Below are 23,360 nucleotides of genomic sequence, written 5' to 3'. Positions count from 1 at the left end.
CTATTGGTGTTCTGCCTCATTTATATGTATACCCATGGTTCATAGCTATCCTAACATATGCCTCACCGCTTCACTTGCACAGCAGGCATCCATTCTCCTGCTGGGAAAACCACAGTACTACACTTGCGACATTCCTTATTCCCTACTGCTCTGGACCCGTGCTGCATGTTTACTCACTCCAAGGATATTCAGAACTCCAACGCTTATAGTCCTGGCACATAGGTGTGTTTGATTGTCAGGATATTCATGTGCTCGTCTGGGTTTAGGATTGTCCGGCTGGTGACTGGAACTGCCCTGTACCTGTTCAAATGTCAGACATAGCACATGGACAGAGTTGGTCCCGATTTTAACATTCTACCTGTGTTTACAGACGCAGGGGTTTGGGCACCTCTGACCACATTATTAGGTTGGCACTACATAATATAGGGTGGGCGGTGATTCCACTACATGATACAGGGTGGGGAGGGGTTTCCACAGGTGTTTCCCTTCACATTTGACTATTTCATTTATTCATATATACGATGAATATTATTCTGGACATCACTTATGAATTCACTACAGGTATGCAATAGTCCTGTCAACAAATGTGACAGTTGGTTGGTGTACGTATGTGTACAGACCTCTGTGATACTCGTGGACTAATTTAAACAGTGACAGGGACAAGGCAATGACAAATCTGGGACAATCAGGGACACTTCTACAATATTAGTACTATCTTGGAAAGTGTTGACAGATTCGGAGACATATGTATTACTACTTATTTTCTGCAGTTAAATGCGTCTATTACTCTTAATTCTTGTCATTAGTCATTCTCATTCAACACCTTTCCTCCAAAGGTCACTGGCTTTGTGAGTGATTCAGAGGCTGGCCAGTTATTGTGCGAATACTCTGACCATTGGTAGGGTTGCCACGTTTTCATATGTACAGGATGGGATATATTCTGGAGACACCAGATTGTTTAGGCCAACACATACCCATGGTCAGTGCAGGGTTTAGAACATTCAATATTTTCCTAGCTGAGAGCCTATTCCTTTAGCACTTTAGTTGCTTATTCTGTTTCTTGTACGAATTACGTATTTTATATCCAGACATGACTGCTTTAGGCAACTGTTACATGAAGTATGGTACATAGTTATTTCCTACAATCACAGGACATTTGCCATTGTATCATTCTTGGTCAGGACACACCTACCCAAACAGTGACTGTCCTTCACACAGTGGGTCAGGAGGTACCCTGTTTACGTCAGCGCCTTAATCACCCTATTTCCAAGTGCCACTATGTGAATGTGTACAATATATTCTCTCGATTATTCATGTGGGGAGACGTGCGTCACGGGCAGGTGTTTGATCCTGGTTACTAGGTTCTGCAAAACCTTCTAGGGCTGAACAGTCTCGTGCACCACTACTGCACATTCAACTTGTGTCCAGATGTCTACAGGACTGGACATCGTGTCGTGATACCCAGTCTGATGTTTACACAGGTTACTTATCCCATGTGGGATCTCCAAAAATTGAACAAGACCAATACCGTCCATTCTTTTGGATTTACGAAAATGTGTTAGGGTTTTACATGCAAGGGATACATAGTTTGCAATCCTGACACTGCCTAGGGTGACACTGCCTACTACATATGAGTAGTGGTCACTATGTGTAGCTATGGCTGCACCAAGCTAGTAGGCCGAGTATGGCTGGATTTGGTGAACGTTCAGGTATGGGGGCGGGTTGTGTGCTGTGGAGGGGATGATGGGTATTCAATTATACATCCAGGTATGTTGCATTTGGATGGGCCAGTTCCATCCAGACCATTCTGTGGGTATGCGCCGGTGACGTTACTGTACATGTGTATCGCACATTTTAATATTCATATGTTTGTGTGATTGTGTTCTACAGTATGGCCTGTCAGGTTGTATTGCAGATGTGTATACTTGTTCTTTGTGTTTCTTTCTGATTCACCCGCTGCTCCCTCATACACCTCCAGTTCACCTATTCTGCATCCAACACAGTCTCACCTTTGTGGATTATACCATTACCCATCCTCTCCACACACATATTCCTGACACTCCATCCATCACTTCTTTGGTTGATGTCCCATGACACGGTCAAGGGAACACATTGCATACACTAGATATGTCAGGTACCTGTATGGTTGTGTGGACTACCCTGGCATGTTTCACCTTCCACATGCTGTAAATCATGCACATAGGTACACTCCCATACTTAACTTTCATTACATGGTTGGTACACCCGGGTAATACCTATTCAACTGTGACACATCGTGACAAGTACGGCTTGGACCGCATATGGGTGGATTTTGGCCAACTGCTCTGACCATTGGTAGGGTGCCACCTTTTCATATGTCCAGGATGGGATATATTCCGGAAACAAATCTGATTTTACAGGACAGCACATACCCACGGTCTGTACTACGGATAATACTTTTGTTTTCTGCCTACATGTTAGCTTATTGTTGTAGCAGTTTATATGCTCCTTCTGTTTCATTTTCTTGCTTATTCTATTTCTTGTCACATGTGGTATGTTACATACGGACATACCTATTGTATGTGACTATTACATGAGATGTTGGGTATAATTCTGTTATACGGTCGCTGGATATTTACATTTATCATGGTTTTGGTATGGACACAACTGCACAGCTGTGTACTATCCCTCACAATGTGGGACAGCTGGTAACCCTGACCATTGGGCTAGACGTAGCTATTGGTGGCGCGCTAACATGATGCATTTCACTTCCACTTGGTATAACTATCTACACTGCGTTAGAATACGGGCACACGGTTTTCAATGTCATTTGTTCGAGGGATGGAGACTCGATATTCTCTACCGTGCATTTGTGTTTGCTTCTTAATTTTGTGTTTGCAAGAACTGGCTTGAATGCTTTGCATACGTTTCAGTATCCACAGACACTGACAGGTGTGATTACTATTGCAGGCAAATTGTTATATTCAAGCATTTTAGGTTGCACATCGACAGCTGACATTTCCACGCCTCCGTGCGGCACTTCGAAATGCCCTATGCACTCGCACTCATTTCCAATGCACGTGGCTGTGGCGGCAGCGTGCCTTCATTAATATGCATTTGGTGCTACTGTGCCATCTACACACCACACGGTCGGCGCAAGCCTAACGCCGGCCTTGCGCTGAGCTTCATTAATCCTGAGCAATATGTTATTTTACAACTATGGCAGTGTAACATTTGAATGGGTGACAACACCATGATTTTAATGGGATGATGTGTCTGCTAAAAGGGAATAACTTTGGGAGAGCATGCTAACACCTGTAGATGAAGATATTTTTACACATCGTTGGAGAGAAACACACACTCACAGCAGTCAATCACTGCTGGATTTTAGCTATCTACTTATCTAGTTACACAGTCTGGAGAACACACTATCAACAGGAAGTGCCACAGGAGAAGAGGGATTTTAATATTAAGAAAATGTAAATTTTAAAGGATGACATCCTTCTGTGCATGCAATGTGTTTTGGATAAAAATGCAACAGACTGATGGTGGAGTAGTCTCCCATTGTGAATATGTCTTGTAGGTGGAAGCCTACGCAATGGATGTTCTAATGCAATAAATTCAACATGAAAGTACAGACACTTGCGCACACTAAAAGTATTTATGCAAGCAAGATTTAAGCCACCTACCCATTTAGTTGCATAATCTAGAAATCACTGTATAAATCACAAGCACCACAGGAGAAGCCTAACTTCACATCTAAACATGGTGACATGGTGATTTCAGCAGTAATTTGCAAAGAAGACATTTGTGTTAAAAGTGTGATAAAGTGCAAAGTGATCTGTCTCCAAAAATAAAGTTTTCTTCTGAGTGGATGTGGACACAGTATATCTGTTGTTGAAACTTTGCTTATCTGACATTAGAACCCCCCACACACACACACACACAAGTTTACCACTGTTAGATTTGAACCACCTAAATAACTAGTTACACAACACAGAATATACAGTTTGAATTGCAAGTACCATGGGAAATTAAGTCAAACTTCTAAGGGAAATGATGTTTTGCAGAGATGATGTTTGCAGTAAAAGTGGAATAAAGTGCAGAGTGTTAATCTGAGATATACTAATTCACAAATGAATGAAGATGTACTTAAGAAATTTCTGTATATGTGTGAATTTAAGTAGTCATTCTATGTAAAAGGCAGTATTTCTGATTGTAAATATGTTTCAGATGTCTGGAGTTGCATGACTTGAGTAACACATGGGGTATGTTACATACATGCAACACATGACATATTGTGCTGAACACATAGTTGTGATAGGTGTTGAATCTTGAATTATAATTAAACTATTGTACACATCTTACATAGGTGACTGCATTTTAAATTAACTATCATTACTGAAATGTTCAACATAGTTTACTTTACACGCATTATATTGGAGTTATATGGCTGGCATTACTAATACATTTGTTGCAAAAATCATTTTCATTTATTGGTGCATTCTTAATCAAAGATTTATTGATAAATACCATTCTGACACATCAGTAAAAGTATCTGTTAATTAAATGTAAACCCTGCATTGCCTGTCTTCTTTCAATAAATTCATTTTACTTACACTTTTGCCACAGAGATAGGTAACTGAATGGTGCATTTTCTTCACTCAGTACTATTCAGGGTTCTGATGGCCACACATCAGCTCCAGGCTCTTGTGCATGACATAAGGCAGCCCAAATTAAATTTTTCCTTTTTGACTTTAGATGTGAAGTATTATTGAGTACTACCGAGTGGCATACAAATGCAAAAGGCAAAAGAAAATATAATTATATAAAACTGTACTTCCAAAAACAACAGTCAATAAATAAGCAGAGCTCTTAATCCTGAGAAAGTCATCACTTGAACATTAGGCTGCCACATAAGAATTTGCATTGCTTTTACACATCATCAGGCCTTAAGGTAATGGCAATTACTTAGAAAGGGGACACAGAGAAAATGACATCATCTCATTTGTGGCACACAACATATAATTCATAATGACATACTGTAAAAGGGATCTGTATTACTGTCATGCTTAAAAATTGTGCAATACATATAAGTAATGTATAACATATTCTACATATTTATATGCTCATCATGTTAATACATTTTGGTACTCACTTTGGAAATGGTCATATTTGTCATCGTGCATAGTAAATTTTGTTATTCACAAGAAGAAGAATTTAATTTCCCACAACAAAACATTGGTAACATCAATTCATAAGAACTATAGGTTACATCATTAACATTTATCACACAGGCTCATGGTATTCAATTCATATCCCAAATGTGTGTCAGTACTTCATCTGGCACCATAAGTAAAATTATCAGTACCATATTTTTGAACCCACCAGTACCTCTGCCTTTGCTCCATTCTCAATATATTTACAGAGTGTGCCACAGAGATCACTGGCTAACATGTCCAGTTGCTTCACGCAGTACTATATCGAGTGTGGAACACCAGTAGAATGGTGCCATACTTGCTCTGTGCTACAGAAGGAAGCCCAAATAACATTTTTTATTTTGCCTTCAACCTTGAACCATGGCTGCACTCTTCTGAGTGGCATACAAATAGAAAAGGCAAAAAAAAAAAAAATACAAAGAAATCATATTTAAAAGTTACACTATTAAATGATATATCTAGCAGGATCAAGGCACGTATAGCATTAACATGAAAGAGTCATCCTTTTCACATCTGGTTGCTACAGCTGTTATACACCATCAGCCTTTCATATTAATTAATTGTTCAGTAAGAGGGCAAGCATAAAATTGCAAGAGCTCATTATTGACACAGTATACACAATTAATAATGAATAAAAGTTTAGAATAAAATGCATTTCGATCAGGATGACCAATTGTGACATAAGGATAAATAATCCAGCATACATGCCACATAAGTCAACATTCCTCATGTTACTGTTTTTGTGTTTTCACACCTTACAGATTGTCATATGTTACATCATCCATAGCTCATATCATACTGTTATTAATAATGAAAAAAGTTCAGTTTCCAACAGCACATTTGTGACATCAAGTGACATGGATTACAGGTAAGATTGTCAGAATTTATCATATAGGATTTAGTCTGTTCATTTCATATTTAACACTAGGTCTTAATATTTTTTATGAATCAAGTTAGAAAAAGTTATTTGTAAACTGGATTTGAACTGTGCATTGTGTGCCCTCATTCTCTAAGCTCACTTCACTTACATGTTGTGCCAGACAGGGCTGACCCATGCAATTTCATCACCCAGTAATATCCAGAATCCTGACTGAAGTACACTACTGCCAGTCTAAATTGTGCTAATAATGACATTCCGTGTTAAATTTGTGAGGTTTTATCTTAAGAACTGAATTGTGTTTCACTGCTAGTGTCCCCTGCCAATCAATAGTGCACAATGACAAACTGCACACAAAGGATGAATAGAAGGAAAACAAGGAAACATTAAGAAATATGTATTTAAAATGTATCTTTCTGATGTTTCCTCAACTTTGTTGTTGACTTTTCATATGAATATGAACATATGTTCCTTAAACATCACTTTGCTCACACAAACAGCACCCACTCTGGATATGAACCATCAAACCAGGGCATTAGCAACACACAGTTGAGATTATTTTCACTACTCACCACAGAAACAGACATATCTTAGGAAGAAGAAAAAGATTGCATATACTTAAGATGTAGCATTTTATCAAATGACATTAAAAATGTGACATAACCAAGTTCTGAATGTTGTAATTGGCCAACAGATGTGTTGATGAATGAGATAGTGGCAACAGTTAAGCTAATATTTCCTGATTGACGTTAAAGACATGCAGGTAGGTGCGAGCGTGAATGGGTGTGCCTTCTTTGAAGGTTGGGTGTCGGGCTGGCAACTCAGCACTGTAAAAATTCACTGCCAATCATGAGCTGACCAGAGTACCGCTGTGGCGACCCCTAACCGGGAAAAGCCGAAAGACGTTTTAGTTTTAAAAATATGCTTGCAACATGGCAGCCATTTTCTTCTCTTACTCTTGTCAGCATAATTCTCTTATCTATGCTTTTCTAACAAGAATGCAATTTCATTTGCATTGCTTTTGATATCTGTTCCAATGAATAATGTACTTCATTAGAATTGTAGACAACAGTGTGTTAAGAAGCACTTCATAAAAATGCTTTATGAATGTTTCTCTCCTAATTCAGTTAATGTAATTTCTGACTCTTTGTTAAGTCTTTTCTCCCTCACATACTTGGTAAGTATACATCAAATAGAAAAAGAGTATGAAACACACATTATTCATGCAGCAACACTAATCATTCACACTTGCAAGCCCTTAGCAAGCAATACTTCTCAGTACTCATCCTCGCAGTGCTAGAGCATGTGCAGCAATTACCTGCCCTATGCTTACAGCAGATTGTGGAAATGTTATTGTTCTTCTTTTCCTGGTTAGGGGTCACCACAGCAGAACTTCGGTCTGCTAATAATTGGTAGTAGATTTTTTACGGGTGCCGAGGTGCCAGTTCGATGCCCAACCTTCAGTGAAGGCACGCCCATTCTACACATGCCTTTCGAACACCACTCAACCACGGGGAGGACATGCAGACTCCACACAGAAGGTGCTCCAGCCGAGAATTGAATGGGAGAACCTCTTGCTGTGTTGCAACAGCGCTACCGCTGCACCACCGCGGCTTACAGCAGATTGTGGAAATAATGAACACTAATAATTTTGCACCTGATATGCATATTCACAATGCACTGAGGGCTGAATGTGCACTACATAAATCTAACCATTTTGATAAGGACCTTGTAGCGTAGTAGAAGAGACTGATTGGATCCAGCGAGCTCGATACTGCTATCTGAGGTGCAAAACTTTCTTCTACATTAACAACTGAATTGCTATAAGTGTATGTTGCCTTTATTACAATGTGATTTAGTTATACCTTACTGATGGGTTATACTGCACAATACCCATTTGGTTACTGTCTGAATTGTTTGCCCATTGCAGTTGGCATAGCCATGTTTAGCATTTTTTTAATTAAAACATTTGAAAATAAATGTTTCTATTATATAAAACTTTTCTCTGAAAATATGAACATTTATTGCAGAAAAGTGCCTTATTAGCAATGTCAGGGGGTTTACATTTGTAGCCCAACAAGTGTGTTAAGCCTTTGATATATATCTGTCTGCCCTCAACAGTACCGGAGCTACACAAAAATATACATTGTTTTGCTTAATGCTGCTATGTATTATGGAGTTACACAACTGTTGTCATCCTTACAGATTATTAGCATTGCTTTTAATTTATTTTTTGGGTGGTAGGGGTGAGTTTCATCTATTAACTGTGTGTACTCATACAGAGCCTTCATTTTTAAGTTATTTTGTGCATGATGGTTGAATATGTTCACACATATTTATTTACCAATCACATGCTGCTTAATTTCTTTTTTTTCATTTGTTTATGTTTCATCTCATACAGGGCTGTGGCACCAAAGACATCTGGACCCCATAAACTGTTGTATACTGATGTGGAGACTGAAGTTATCATAAAGGAACTATGCTGACAAGGCTCATTCCTCTTAGGCAGAGGCAGAGTTGACAAGTCCTCCCAAGACCGTATCTAGGAGCAGATGGTCAATGACATCAATGCAGTCAGAGTACATGACCATACTTACCAAAAAATCAAACATTGGGTCAGTGATATGATAAAGACCACCAAATGCAGGGTGGCTGCAATTACCTGGAAATGGATGGCCACTGGGGGAGGTCCTTCTCCCAAACCACCACTGACTGAGATAGAGGAGTTCCTGTCCACTGTCAGAGGTCCTGACAGCTAAGCAGAGAGTTCACAAAGAATTGCTGATGTTGGTGCTGAAGTGGAGGACCACCCAAATGTATCTACTGCAAAACTTCGAGGTATGCAATATAATTAAATAATTTACACTGGATACCTATAGATATAGATATAGATATAGATATAGATATAGATATAGATATAGATATAGATATAGATATAGATGTATCCTATAGCTATGTCTATATATAGAGTAAGTGAGAAGGATGGGACAGAAGAAACAATGAGAGAGAGAGAAGGATGGGAAGGGAATGAAACTGAACATTAGGCTTTTGCATTTGATGTTGTTTATTCTGCAGATGAAAAGGGGGTTGGTTTTTGTTTCTTGTGTAATTTGCATTGTGATGTTTGTCATCTATGTTTTATATCCTCTCTTATCTTGTAGGCACATCTGGTGGTTTTGAATGACCACCTGCACATGATAAGCACACCTTTCTTTGTTGTTATTACTGTACATAAAGTACATTTATGTATACACGCAGGTCATTTCCACATTGCATTAGCATCTATTATTGTTTAAAATATGTGTTGGATAATATAAGTTTGATCAGTTTTTATTCCATTTCTGTCTTTGTTTGTTGATCACTTGCTATCATTGATGATTCTGCCTGTGGCACTGTGGATGTCAGAGTATCATTAACCTCTGATGATGATAGTGGCAATGAAGAGGCACAGTCTGGGGGTGTAATTGATCAGTCTGACACTGAATTTGTGGGTTCCACATCCACTGATCATATGTCAGACACAGACAGTATTCCTATGCATACCCATGCCACAGAAACCTCAGACATAGGACAGGTTGAGGGTGACACAATTGATCATGTCATTCTGGTTACTCCAGTTGCAGAGCTGTCCAAGTCTCCCCATAGCCATCATGAGGATAAAGTGTTGCATGGGGTTGTTAGAGGTGCTTGAACAAGGCCTACTGTCCACCCTCCTCCTGATGTTGGTGTCAGGTTGCCACACAATACATGTATAGGACTGTCATGGAGGTACAGGCATGTTCCACCAGGGCCTCAGAGGAAATAATGCAAGTATTAAATGTGCAGTCTGACATGTGGGACTCCCTGAACTGTGTGTGTGACTCCTTGGACAGAAAGAACGACACACTAGATTGGGCAGTGTCTGTAATGGAATGTCTGCTGGGAGAGGGTCAGTATCCATGTAGGAGGAGAGTCGCTGTATCATCGGGTGTTAGCCAACATGGTGATGCCAGATCCCACTCCCACAGTGACTCTACTCCCACTGCTCCATCAGTGATTGAGGTGGCCACACCCATATGTGGTAAACCATGATGTCATGGTCCTGGGTGTAGTCACGATGAGAGCTCATCCAGGAGACATTGCGCAAGTTCAAGCAACACACTGAATTCTAGCTGGGGCCAAGGAACTAACAATGTAACTCCTGGCAAAGGTCATGGCCAAAGTCAACAATCCTGAACTGAATATACTACCATGCACAGCTTACACCTGTCTGAGATGCAAGGAGGTAGTGCTACCACAGTGCTTCTTTGGGCTCATGCAGACACACACACACCTCTACACATACGCGTGCACACTAACACACACACACACACACACACACACACACACACACACACACACACACACACACACACACCGCACTAGTTATTTAAATACCACTGTCGACTGTTACACACGCACACACACACACACACACACACACACACACACACACAGACACACCGCACTAGTTATTTAAATACCACTGTCGACTGTTATAAATTTGGTGCTATGGCCCTGACAGTTGTATACTTACTGAATAAATTACTTGTTACTCATGTACGCTCACTTCTTTGGTGTGAGGCTTGCCCTTCTGTGTCCCACCCCCAACACCCTGTGCAAGTGATGATTACAGTGCCCTTTCCATTGCACATTTCTTTGTGACTTAAGGTCGCCTATATATCTGATGCACAGAGTGGATAGCTAATCCTTGCTTACTCAGATGCTTGCTTTAATGTAAATGTAATGCAGAAGAAATGTATTTTATATTTATTTTCCTGCCCACTTGTAATTGATTGTTAATGTACTTCTTGACCTTCAAAGCATTTGCTGTATTATTCTTAATAATGCAGTCACACTAAACATGTAGTTGTTGTTTGCAGCTATACTTGTGCAAATAATATTACCAATTGGCCTGGTCACTTGGTTTATGAACATTGAACAACTGAAATGTGATTAACATGTCTGTAAATGTTGTATTTGCATTGGTACTTGTATTACATTTGCATTTGTAATTTTGTATTTGTAATTTTGTAACATTGTTCTGCAGAGCTTTGCTTCCAGGACCTCCACTGAAAACAGGCTCACAGAGCCCAGTGGACTTCCCTGGTTATCAAACTGGAAATAAATAAATAAACAAAATAAATGTATGATGCACAGCACTGGGCAGAATCATATATGTATACGGCATAAATCAGTCATGAGTTAATGCTGACATCACTGTACAGTTGATGTGTTTCATCTTAGTAACATAAATATCTGCATATGAGAGTAAATATTTAGCTCTCTATCTTTCTCACTTTTTTTACAGATTCCACACTTACCTTGTTATTACTGCAGCTACAAAATGTGTCCTTTGGGTTGACTCTTTAGTATGCTAACAGAACACAACTATTACATGATTAAGTAAAGGTTGTGGAATTTTACAGGCATCAGTTTTAATAGATGCATTAGCTTAGGCTCTTAGGTTTTCACTTAGTTAGTAATTGTGTGTGCTATCCTTTGCCTTTCAGCCAAAGCCATGGCATATTGTTCATGCCTACATCTACCAGCATCATCTGCAGCTGGTGGTTCTCCCTCAGACTCCTCATGTATAACTGCTTGAGCTGTTGGTCCTGCCTATGTTTCTTGAAACTGTGGTACTGGGTCTAGTTGTCCTTATTGAAACTGTACCCTGAGATATATGTAGTGCAACAAGAAACAGTCTGCGAGTGTTTTTGCTGAAGTTGCTGGGTTGTACTGTAGAGCACCCTCTGATGTGTCTAGACATGGGAAACTTGATTCTTCTAGTTTGACATGGCCATCATTGTTTCCTTGCTCAGTTGGTCTGTCTCGATTTCACATGGGTGTCATGAGCCTAGCTTCTAGTGCATAACTTGCATCACCCACTAGATACCCTTGTGGAAAGTCACCCCTAGCAAATCTGGTGTAGAGGTTGCAGGTGTGCCATATGCCTGAGTTGTGAAATCTGTCAGGGTTATCAGCATACATTGTAGATGATCCTTTTGGGATTACAGACATCCTGAAACTTTATAGAGTAGTATCTTTGTCTGTTAATGCACCTAGTTCACTGTTCACCTAGTGGGGTATTTATTTCCATGTGTTTGCAATCTATAGCTTCGGGTGAGTAGATTTTTTTCACAAAAATCTTGCATGGTTCTTGCTCTTTCCTCTAGGGTGGATGGGAATCTGATATGATCCCTTGCATGTTGCAGCACTGCATTTAAAAATTGATGTAAGATTCTAGAAGATGAGGCCTGTGACACCCCTAATATATCCCCTCTGGTTCTGTGGAAAGTACTTGTAGCTTCTATGTGTAATACTGCATATACCATTGTTTCCAGTGGAATGACTTCTCCATAATTTACCAGAGGTCTTGGGTGAGGACAGCAGAGGTTGCATATTTCCTCTAGTGTTTTCTTGTCTATCCTATTTCTCAGTACAATGTCTGAATTATGCAGTCTATAGTATGTTAAATTGGTCAAAGTACCCTTCTTCTTCTCAGCCATGGTCTAGCAGCAGCAGCAGAACCTTGAATTAAAGCCTGTTACACATGCAAGTTAATAATGGCCCCAGCAAGCCTAGCATTTTTAAAGTCTAATCTTGCTTGTACTCCAATAAGTTTTGGATTTCAATGCAAATTGGTGCACTGAGTATATATACTCACTTTATATGTTTATGAATAGCTCCAACTTGTTGAATTACTTAATTAACATATAATTGTGCTATTTATGCCTTCATTCGCATATTCTACCACTTGCTCTTGCTTTGAATGCAATCAAAGCACCTTTGATAACATTACAACCTATCATCTCAGACAGGTATGAGATGTGCATGTTAGAGTATTCAGTTCACCCCCAAGCATGAGAACTACCAATGCCTGGAGCTGAACTGCTAGATCCATTGCCCTAGTTAGAAGTTGGGGGTGCTACCTGAATGTGAACAGTGTCTGCTGGATGAGCTCTTATCTCAAATATGTCCATGGCCACACCATGTTGCCTACTGGGTCTGGGTGTGGACACCCCAATCACAGAAGGAGTAGTGAAAGTAGTGCCACTGTGGGAGTGGGACTTGGTACAACCACTCTGGCTAACACCTGATGATGAAGTGACTCTCTGGCCATGTCAATGCCGGCCCTCCTCAGGCCCAATCCAGTGTGTCATTCATCCTGTCCAAGGAGGCACCCACACATTTCAGGCAATCTCACTCATCAGAATGCATAACATTTAGTACTTGCACTATCTTTTCTGAGGTCCTGATAAAATGTGATTGTGCCTCCTCTGTGGTCCTACGTATACACTGTGTGGCAATGTCAACATTAGGAGGAGAACACACAGCACCCTTATGATGGGTATGGGGAGACTCTACTCTACAACTGGAGTAACCATGCTACCTTGATCAACTACATCACCATCAACCTGTACTATCTCTGATGGCTCTTTGTTATGGGTATGAGTAGACATGCTGACTGTCTCCAAAAGATGGGTAGGGTATATGGGAGCCACAACCTCAGTGTCAAACTGAACCTCTGCATCCACATACTGTGCCTCTACATCCCACCATCATCATCAGAAGCTACCAATACTCTGTCATCAGACAGTAGGAATGCCACAATGCCAGTGGTAGGCTCAACTTTAAAGCAAAAGTGAGAAATAGAATAAAAACCAATCAAACTTCAGTTAAGTAAAACTTAAATTAAGCAATAATACATGCAACTGCATGTAAAAAAAGACTGACATTCGCCATTTTTTGTATACTAATATGACTAAAGAAAAAGGTATGTGCCTAACATTTGCAGGCAGTCAAGGTAACTCAGTACAAGATGTACCTACATAGACGAAATGGAGATGAAAGAGGGAAGCTAAGCATTACAAAGTAAATGATACATTAAACAGCAAAAAGTCCACTTCACGTGTGCACATTTACTTTCCTTCTCTCCCCTACCTCTATCTCACTGTCTCACTGACTCCCAACCCCTATCACTCTCTCTATCACCATATATATTAATAGCTTTATATATATATATATCTCTCTCTCTCTCTCTCTCTATATATATATATATATATATATATATATATATATATATATATCTAAGGCAAAAATGAAAAATTTCATTTGGGCTCCCTTCTGAGTACAGCCAGAGAATACAGGATCACTTCAGTGACACCAGAGACTCCAGATGGCTATGGCAGGGGATACAAGCTATAAAAGACTACATGCCTATTTCTTCAAAATATGACAACAACATCACATTTCTGAATGAACTTAACAACTTCTTCAGTAGGCTCAATGAGGGGAATAACACTGTGGTAAATAAAGTCCCCATCAAACAAAATGAGGAAATAATTTGCTTTAACCTAGTGGACGTCCAGAATATCCTAAGAGAGTAATTCCTGGAAAAGCAGCTGGCCCTGATAACATTTGAGGGAGAGTGCCAAGAGACTTCTCTACTCAACTGACAACAGTACTTGCAGATATTTTCAACATATCGTGCCAGGCCCGAGTACCAAGGTGCTTCAAGAATACTACTATAATACCTCTACCAAAGAAATCACAGCCAGTCAGCATAAATGACTACTGTCCAGTTGTTCTAACCTCGACTGTGCTGAAATGCTTAAAGCAGCTGATCAAGGACCACGTTTCTGCAAACTTACCAGCATCACTAGACCCACTTCAGTTTGCCTACAGGACCAACCTCTCTACAACACATGCCATTTCATTTGCTCTTCATGAATCCTTGACACATCTTGACAACAAAACTGTTATGTATGGATGCTATTTATCGATTTTAGCTCCGCCTTTAATACAGTCATCCCTCAACACCTGATTGAAAAGCTTGTCCAGCTGGGCGTCAACAATTGCTTATGCAACTGGATCCTGGATTTTCTCTTCAATAGACCCCAAAATGTATGCCTGGGCAACAACACCTCAAGGAGCATAACATTAAGAATGGGAGTCCCTCAGGGATGTGTCCTGAGACCTCTGTTGTTTACCTTACTAACTCATGATTGCATCACCAGACATAATTCGAACAAGATCATCAAGTTTGCAGATGACACCACTATAATGGGTCTCATCAGGAGTGGAGACAAGACTGCCTACAGAGATGAGGTGAAGCACCTCGTTAACTAGTGCAATATTAATAACCCAGCCCTAAGCATGAATAAAACCAAGGAGTTAGTAATAGACTTCAGGAAGGAATCAAAACTCATATCACCCACACATAATTAAAGGGGAAACAGTGGAGAGAGTGAGAAGCACCAAATTTCTGGGTGTGTATATTTCTGAGGACTTAGCATGGTCAACAAATACTAACCACATTGTGAGGAAAGCACATCAATGCCTGCACTTCTTGCAGAAGTTGAGGAAAGCTAGTCTCCCTTCATCTGTCCTCAAAACCTTCTATAGGGGTACCATTGAAAGCACCTTGTCTAGTAATCTCACAGTCTGGTTTGGAAACTGCAAACCTTCGGACTGAAAGGCCCTAAAGAATGTGGTGAAGGTAGCAGAGAAGATCATTGGATCCACACTTCTAGCTGTGCAGGCCATATATGAAGCATGATGTATAGGCAGAGCCAGAAAAATAATAAGAGACCACACTTATCTTGCACATGGAATGTTCTCCTGTTTATCTTCAGGAAGATGATACCATAGTATATATTGTAAGTCCTCCAAGTTTAGTTGGAACTTCTTCCCACATGCTATTAGACTGCTGAACTCTATAACATATCAGTAGCTGGTGACCGGAACAGTCAGTAGTACAGCTATCTTCTTCTGCAATACCTACATCAAGCTGCTTTAAAAGTGCAGTCAGTAGTAAATGAACATTCTGTACAATATACTTGTGCTTCAGTATATTCTGTATACTTTGTCCAATAATTGCTTTTCCACATGTGCAATATCTGATGAAGGCTGCTACCAGTGTTATAGAGGTATCTCAGATCTTGTCAGTCTTGTTTAGTATATGCATATGTTACTGTACTGTTATACATCCTTGTTATTCTCTGTAGTTTTATGTGATATATGCACTTGGTACCAGTGTTATAGGGGTATCTCAGATCTTGTCAGTCTTGTTTAGTATATGCATATGTTACTGTACTGTTATATGCCCTTGTTATTCTCTGTAGTTGTATGTGATATATGCACTTGGTACCAGTGTTATAGAGGTATCTCAGACCTTGTCAGTCGTGTTTACTATATGCATATGTTACTGTACTGTTATATGTCCTTGTTATTCTCTGTAGTTTTATGTGATATATGCACTAAGTACCAGTGTTATAGAGGTATCTCAGACCTTGTCAGTCTTGTTTAGTATATGTATATGTTACTGTACTGTTATATGTCCTTGTTATTCTCTGTAGTTGTATGTGATATATGCAGTCAGAACTGAAGCAACATAATTTCATTTAACTCACACTGTGTGTAGGTTTGAATGACAATAAAGTTTACTTTGACTGCCTTGACTTTGACTTGACTTCTGTTGTGGATATGAGCCTGGTGCCTTTGTGCTATCATCAGCACTCTTGGTAGCACTAAGTGAAGAAAATGCACATCATCAAACTACACCTGTGATACAAGCTGTAAATATATTAAGTCGGAAGCAACAGCAGACACACTGAGGATGCAGATCTATAGTAGTAATTTTAATTATGATATCACACAAAGTACAGACCTAGTTTGATATAGAAAATGAACACCCTAACTGTGTGTGCATGTGTGTGTGTATGTGTGTGTGTGTGTGTGTGTGTGTGTGTGTGTGTGTGTGTGTGTGTGAGATAAATGCTGACTACATTGCCTATAGCGCTTGTGAATTGCTGATATCAATGTTTTGATTTTGTAAAATCAACTATTTTTCTTGTTGATAGCAACATTTGTAATGCAGGATGTCAAAAAAAGAGTTCCTGAAGCATGAGGTCAGAAATCTACTAGCATGTTGAATGCAGAAATATGTAGAATATATTTATGGATTTCTTAGCCATATAGCCTGAGTATTATTCTGAAGATTGATACAGTTAGCTTTCAAAGCATATCATTAATACTTGCATGCAGTGTGTCACAAATGAGCTACTGTAATATTCTGTGTGCACCCTTAATGAATAGTTGCCATTACCTGAAGGCTTGATGATCTGTAACAGAAATACAAGTTCTGATCTAACATGCCAATGTTCAAAGGATGCCTGTGTCAGGGTAATGCCATAAGAGCTGTGTTTATAGATTAATGCCTTTTGCTTTGCAAAATTACATGATTTTTATTTCCTTTTTTGCCTTTTGCATTTGCTTGCTGCACAACAGGGTCCAAACATGGTTCATGTGAGCAAAGTATGTTAACCATGACAACAATGATATTTAATTTAAAATGCACTTGAATAGAAATGATGTGCACAATAGTTTTATTATAACTATTAGTCATCTCATATCATATGTCTTTATGACAGTAAGTATGTAATATATCCAGATATGTATTAGTCCTATCATTTAACTCCAGGCATATGAAATGTATTCACAACCACAAATATGGCCTTTTACATAGGAATGCATTATCATGAGTACTTAAAGTCACACAAGCATCTCTTAAGTATACCTCCATCCATTTGTAAATTATAATATCTCAAATTAACACAAAAAAGGAAGCTCTCCAGTGGCAGTTACTGAGCAAAGGTTAACATTTTATCCTTCTTTTCCTGATGGGTTTGGCTCCAAGGTGGTACTATTTAATATTATTAATGTGCAAGTTCATACACCCCAAAATGTCCCAGTTCATGCCATTTTACCTCCAACCAGCAACCAGCAAATAACACAGTAAAGTATCTCAGTGCTTAACACTGGAACATGCATACTTATGGTGAGCGCCACACATAGTCAAGTGTCACTGCCATATTTCACATCTTCATTGCTTTCGGATGTAATCATTGCCAATGTCATACCAAGCTTTGTTTGTATTCTCAATTACAGCAATGCAGCTGGGAAGGCTGTATGTCTTCGCACATTAGCTATTACATGTGAGATCTGAACTGGGTGTCAGTTCAGACACAGTTCTAGCTGTATATCTGTAGACATAGCAAGTGAAGGTGAGAATGCTGTTCCATTTAGAGCACAAATGTGTGGTGTTGTGGATTCCAGAATTTTTCAGACACTACATCCTACAGAAAGGCGTCACTGAGACCAGTGACTGGTGTCAAAACTATGCCCTTAAGCTTAATGCCAAAAAATGTGTTGTCACCCCTTTGGGAAAAACTCAGTTCCCACTAATTTGCTCATCAATGGGAGCCCACTGAACAGTGAAGGTGTTAAAAGAGATCTGGGGACACAGACTGACAGCAACCTATCCTTTGACCACCACATTGCCACTTTGGTCAGAAAGTCCTTCTATGCAGCACATCTCATTACCAAGGGTTTTGCATCCAGGAAGAAAGAGGTCATCATCTCTCTCTACTCTTCCCTCATTAGGCCAATCATCGAGTATAATGCCCATTTGGCATGTACCTCACTAGACACATGCAACAGCTGGAAAGGCCACAAAGTACCTCACAAAGAGGATCCTAGACCTTAAACACATCCTGCATGGACAAACTCAAAAAGGTCCAGCTATTCTCTGTCTCATATCGTCTACTAAGAGGCAATCTCTGCATGACTTACAAAGCCATGTTTGACCCAGCTCTGTTAGAAATGCTACATCTAAAGAAATCCAAATCCCTTCACACCACCCACTCCAGAGATGTTAACCTCATTACCACAATCAACAGAACATGCTGGAGGGACAGGTTCATAACATAGAGACTGTCCATGCTCTGGAATAGACTTCCCATTCATGTCAAGCAGAGCACCTCACTGGCCCTCTTCAAAAGAAATCTTGATGAATGGATTGGAAATAGAAAGTTCACCCCAGGGATCACTCCAGTGGCTCCACTTGATAGAGGCACTGGGAACTAACGTTGGGCAGCACAATGCTAGGACACTTCTATGGGCTAGGCATGTAAAGGCTCCAAGGCCATGAGCCTAGTACAAACCTATGAACCTATAAACTCCTCATCTAGTGCTACAGCTGTAGGCTATTGAAGGTGGTTTATATCAGGTCTCAGTATAAGGCTGTGGCTTAGAAAAGCTTGGCAAAGGCTGTTTCCAGTGTAACTGACATTCTATACACTGGGGAGCAAAGCTGACACCATTAGAGTGACATTAAGAGGAGGAAGCAGAACCTCCTGAGCTAATGGAAGGTGGAATTTCAGACAAAAAACGCCCATTCAGTTGTTTAAGTATAATGAGTCATCAGCAGTCAATGATATAGCATGGATTAGTCATGCAATACAGTTATTTATTTTGCTTCAATACCTTTTTTTTGTACTGTACAGCTGTAGTACAGATAACACAGAACAATGAGGTGCAACAGGAGAGACTGGCTCACCTTGGTAAGGCACATGTTAAGCAAGTATCTGGTCTGAATGTAAGCCAGATAATTTTCAGTCTATCAGTCCATATCATCTTGAGCCAGCATACATAAACTCTTATATGAAGTATACACATCTTCTCCAGTAGCTCTTGGTAATTGCATTAGGGAATTAGTACACCAGCTTAACTGTGTGTGGGTTCAATTCCCATAGGCAAAACATAGCTTTTATTACAGGATAGTATTTCTAAAACATTTACTGCAATACTGAATGACATTAACAATTCAGTGTTTGTAGCTGTAATTATTAACTTGGAAATAATATATCTGATATAGCATAGTCAAATAAATGTTTCCATTTCTTATATAATTGCACTGACATTGGTTTATTTTATGACACATTAATGCAGTCACATTATATCTGGATGTGTCAAATGTAATCATATTTATGTGCTGTATTTGTTTACGTATTGAAATTATAAAATAATGTGACATGCCATTGATCTTTTTCTCTCTCTGTTTTGTCTACTGAACCCTGTGCCTTTCTTTTCTTTTCTTTTCTATTCTATTCTTTTATTTGTTTTTTTGGTATACATTGCTGCTGAAACCAAAATGGTCATCAGCACAGAGAGTTATACCAATCACTGTGGATCAGCACACCATACCTCCACAGGTGGCTGCAGCAACATCACCACAGGCAGCATAAACACCAAATACATCTGGGTCACAACCTGTCAGTGCTGCTGCCACAACTTCTGACATGCCTACTGTACCTATATCAGGTAGCTCTGTCCTGACTGTTGGTGCAGTCGTACCCTTCAGGAACAGTTGTAGTAGGTATGGCGATTTTGCCACCCATCAGCAACTGACAGGGCTAGTGGAGGACATAATGGAGAGGGGCCTTGGTGGCTGAATCAGGAGAGTTGAATAGGTCCTGTGTTAAATTGCCAAATTGATGCCATGTCCAGCACTGACCCAAGAAATTATTTCTGTGTGTGAGGACTAGATTCTCAGTGTCCTTATGTTAGACAGAGAAGCACCCCCTTTGATACCTACCAATCCATCCCCCAATCACATTGTTCCCAACCTGTTGTGACCATTGCCAACCCTTTTTGTGTTGTATATCCAGTATGTCTGCACTTGCTACCAAACCTAGCCTACCTACCTATTTCTAATAACCTTTTCAACAGTCCCATCTCTCCAAAATAAAATAATAAAAAACTGGGCACCAGTCCAAAAATAGAAAAAAATATGCCTCCTACATAGCTCTTCACTTTGTCTGTATGCCATCTTGACACACTTGATTTGCTCCAATTGGTTTACATTATTCTGTTGTTGTCACTCATCCCTGGTGTGGTGACTCTACAAATTTATCAAATTCTGTGCACAGTTTTACATATATGTTGTGAAGAAGTAGAGAGCTGTGGTGCGCTTACACTACTATTCCACAAATTGCTGTATTCTTTCACCTGTGTCCTCCCCTCTGCTTTCCCCTCATTTTCACCACTGTCTTTTCAACCCCTTTTTCGCATATTTAATTTGTTAAAAAAAAATTGGATCACACATACCACACATGGTCAGAAAAAGCCCATCAAAAAGCCTTCACTTTTTGTTCTCAGCATCTGTGTGGAGCTTGGCATCATGCACCAATGCTGAGTGATGGTGAATGATGAATGGTATTCCATGTCCTATGGCAAAAACTCGTGAGTTTTTCCATCACCTGCATTAGTATGGTTATCTTCATGCAAATTTGCTTAAACCCATCACGCTGTAGGAATATAGTGTAAAGGCTCTACGATGAAACAGTTACTCTAATAGTTATTAGCCTGTAGGATGTAATGAACTAAGAGTCCCTAGGTGGTGTGTTTAGATAATTCATGTCTTTAGACTCATGTTTAATGTCAAGGGTTTGATTTCAGATGTATTTCAAAATATTATTTCATGTCATTTTATATTCCTAGCATGTGTTAAATTACAAACTCCTGTATTTGTCTCCAGTTACATTTCCTGATCTTAGTAGGACTAGGAAAAATATTGCATAGCATTTGAATAGTGCAACAGTAAAGCATTTCCAAACACATTCCATATCCAAAAGGGAGACTTATTAAACTACCCTTAGCCTGCTTATATCTTAATCTTGTTTTTCTCTCTTACCCCTTCTTATTCTCTACAGTAAACACATTGTACAGAGCATAACAGATGAATAATGCCTACATATTCCCTTGCTTCAATGTTGTCTCTGTCCCTTCAAATGTGCGATTTTAACTTTATGAAGTAGGTGTTCCTTTGTTGTGAGCTGGGATAATGCCCAGATCTATAGATTGATTTTTGCATAGCTTCAATGATTCTAATGCAGAACTATGATGAACTCTTTTTGACTGTTTTTAAAATACTATTTCATGAGTACTTGTTGCCTACATGTTGTATGGAGACACCATTATCTTGCTTCTGTCATAATTTATTTCCTCCCTGCCTCTTTCTCTCTCTTATCAATCTCAATACCTTCTTCTGTTTTATCAGTCTGAATCCTCATCATTTGCACCAGGCTTAGCATCGAGCAGCGATACTCATTTATGGTAAATGACAGTGTGTGCCGTACAGCAAAATCTTGTGAGTTATTGTCTTAGATCGCATTAGCACAATCGACTTTGTACAAATATGCTTAAGTCTGCTGCACTATAAAAAATAGACTAAAAGTAATAAAGTGTGAAATAGTTACTTTTCCATATGTATTAGGCTGTGGGATGTATAGTCTGAAGAATGGTAAATGTCGATACAATTGTGATGAAGGCTGCTGCCTACATACTCCCTTTCTACAGTTGTCAGCGTCCCTTACAATGTATAATTTAAACTTACTAGAGAACAGGTTCCTATGGGGTGAGATGAGATACCAGTTTGTACACTAGCATTTTAATACTGTCAAGGGTTTGAATCCAGGAGTATGGCATATAGTTATGTAATGTTTTCCCATATTAATAGTCTATGTGTAACTGTGTGCTACATATGCTATAAACCCATCACTATCTTCCTTATGTCCTCATCATGTTTCCACTATCCTTTTCTTTCTTGTAGTCAATTGGAAACACCTTATTTTACACAGCATTACCTCTATAAGGCCACCGATTTTCAAAGGATGTCCAGATTTCTTCAACTAAATCTGAGGTGTATCACAACATCTGTGAATTTCTTGCAAATCACTGATGATTGAACTCACAGAGTAATGCATACAGTTGATATTCACAATTTACGGAGGTCAGATAAATTTTCAGAGCAGAGGTCACAGGGCGCAGTGGTAGGTTCATAGGTTCATAGGTTGATACTAGGCTATCTGCCCTAAGGCATTTATAAGTGTAGCCAGAGTGTGTTTGGCTTTCGCCACCCTTTTAGATTAGTTGACTGTGCCTCTGTATAGTAGGTCACAGAAGGTAGCCCTTTTAAGGTTAGTTTACTGTACCTCTGTCAAGCAGGGACACAGAAGAGATCCCAGGGGTAAACTTATGATCTCCCATCCACTCGTCAAGATTTCTCTTGAAGAGGGTCAGTGAGGGGCTCCGCCTAACATGGATTGGGATTTTGTTCCAGAGTGAGGGGAGCCTCTGGGATATGAATCTGTCCCTCCAGCATGTCCTATTTATTTCTGTGCTGAGGTTCAAGTCCCTGGAGCATGTAGCTCTAACAGATTTGGATTTCCTGAGGTGAAGCATGTCCATTAATTCTGGGTTAGACATGGCTTTATATGTCAGACACAGATCACCTCTGAGTAGGCGGTACGCAACTGAGTAGAGCTGGAGTTTCTTTAGCCGAACTGCATAGGGCATCTGTTTGAGCCCCTTGATCCTCTTGGTGAGGTACTTTTGGGGTCTTTCCAGTTGCTGCAGGTGTC

The sequence above is a fragment of the Protopterus annectens genome, chromosome 3.part0 (assembly GCF_019279795.1).
Source record: "Protopterus annectens isolate FY-2018-M chromosome 3.part0, PAN1.0, whole genome shotgun sequence".
In the NCBI taxonomy this organism is placed as follows: domain Eukaryota; kingdom Metazoa; phylum Chordata; order Ceratodontiformes; family Protopteridae; genus Protopterus; species Protopterus annectens.
This window is presented reverse-complemented; position numbering follows the sequence as displayed.